The sequence below is a fragment of the Camelina sativa genome, chromosome 9 (genome assembly GCF_000633955.1).
Source record: "Camelina sativa cultivar DH55 chromosome 9, Cs, whole genome shotgun sequence".
Taxonomy (NCBI): domain Eukaryota; kingdom Viridiplantae; phylum Streptophyta; class Magnoliopsida; order Brassicales; family Brassicaceae; genus Camelina; species Camelina sativa.
Window position 1 is genome coordinate 5,758,908 of NC_025693.1, and position 2,276 is coordinate 5,761,183.

The following is a 2,276-nucleotide window of genomic DNA, read 5'->3' on the forward strand; positions in this document are numbered from 1 at the left end:
AGAAGTAGCTCAACTAGAGCACTTTCAAGAGTTGCAAACCCTTTGGAACCAGCTAGGGCTTCAATGTATGAGCCAAATCAGAGGAAGAGGAGCTCAAGTACCTGAGAACAACAGTCTTCAAGGCACTTGACTGGGTCACTCGAGCGCCCACTCGACCGAGCACCACCGACGTACTCGACCGAGTACCAGCCCAGATATGGCTTCCCACCTCCAGCTGCTTATCCAGGTTATCAAAGTTACCCTCCCATCCCACCTCAATACTACATGGATCCAGCTCTCTACCAGCAGTTTTGCCAGCAGCAAGGTCAACATTTTGACATACGCGGTCCAGCTCGACCCCTCCACTCGGACATGCACTCGACCGAGTCACGGTCGATCGCCATAGTCGAGCTGCCCCAAACTCCATCTCCAAGTCAACAACAAGACCCCAACTACTCCTATGACCGCATGCAGATGGATGTGGACAACTTCTTCCACAATCCCTAAGGTACCACCATCACCTTCACTTGTAAATACCATTGCATCTTCATATTATGTTTTGTTTTTAGTCTTGAATCCTCAATCAAATTTCTTTCACACAGAGGACTGTGTGATTTAAGTTTGGGGGAGGGTTTGAGATAGCATTTGATGTTGTGTTTTGTGTTCTTATTTCAAATTTTCAGCATCTTCATATTAGTATTTGCATAAGCATCTAAGGCATACAAAAACCCTAAAAATTTGAAAAATTTTAGCAAAAATCTTTATAAAAAAAAAGAGTGTTAATGTAGTTTGCATTGCATATTAGGATCTTGTTTAGCATGTTTCATGTAGGATTGTATAATATTTGCATTAGGGATCTATGATGAGTATTTCCTTGTTAGCTTGCTTATTCACTAGACTAGGATCAATGCCCAAGTTAATAGTACTTTGATGCTAGTTGAGTGGTTAGAAGCATAAGATTGAACCAAGCCTTGAATTCCTGCATTGTATTTGGTCTAAATTGAAGCATGTTGTGATTTGAAACCATTTCCTACTTATAAAAACCTAATATTGACTTACAATTATCAATGTGTGCATTGCTTTAAACTCATTGATACCATATACGTACTTGGATCATCTTTCTCCTTTTTACCACTCTTGTTGATCCAAGTAGCTGATTTCTTCATTAAGAATCAGTTTCCCTACCCTCAACCAAACCTTTCTTTTAAGCCATGTTTATTCTTGAGTATGTGAGGCCTATTTTTGGGATTGAGCTTGGTAGAAAGTGTTAGGTTTGAACTGACAAGAGTAAGACCTTGTGTAGTTCTAGTTTGCATTTTTTCAAACTAGATAGGACTAGGTGGTTCACTTGTTGGGTTTGGGACTTGGATGTTATGAAAAGAAAAGAAAGAAAAGAGAAAGAAAAAGGGTAGAGTCTTTAAGAGGAGAATGAGTTTAAGCAAAGTCTAGTGAAAGGATAGGAAGTAAAAATTGTTTAAGATGGTTCTAGCTAAAGAAAGGAAAAGAAAGAAAAGAAAAGTCTAGCAAAAAGCTTATATGCCTTAAGAATAAGAAGAAAAGAGAACCATAGCAAATAAGTAAGAATCCCCCATCCCACTAGAAAGATCAAATAAGAAACCTCTTCTAAGACTAGAAAACCAAAAGAGAAAATGGTGAAAGAGAAAAAAAGAAGTAAAGGGTAGCACTAGGATCATTTGGGTTTAGATTGCTAGGATAAACACTTTGGGTACCTTTGGGTAGACAAGGTTTTGTTCTTGTATGTGTCTAAGTGTTCTTACCTTTAGCATTCTTCTAAAGCTCAATCCAATTTTCATGAGAGAACCTTGATATTGATAAGCCCCACTCTAAAAGAGACCATCATTGTCTCAAAACCTTTACCTCCAAGCCAAATGAGTTTAAGCATTGCATAGAATTGATTCATGTTCTTGATTAATGAATGTTAAAGGAAATGGTTGATTTGAATGCATGTGGATGTCTAAGGCTCAAATCAGTAAAGGTTGTGATATGCTTGTCTAAAGTCTTTAAGTACAGCTCATTCAACTTGCATCATAGTATTAGTAACTTGGACATTGATTCTAGATGGTCTATTTGCAAGCTTTAGGAGCTGAGATCCCACTTTCAAACCTCACTTACCTTCTTATGTCTTGTTTATTTGCTTGAGGGCAAGCAAAGACTAAGTTTGGGGGTGTTGATGTTCATATATTTTACCTTGTTTTCCCTTAGTTTATTCACATCTTTTGTATCTTTTACTATCAATTTTCACCATTATTGCATAGCTTTAGGACCAATCATGCATT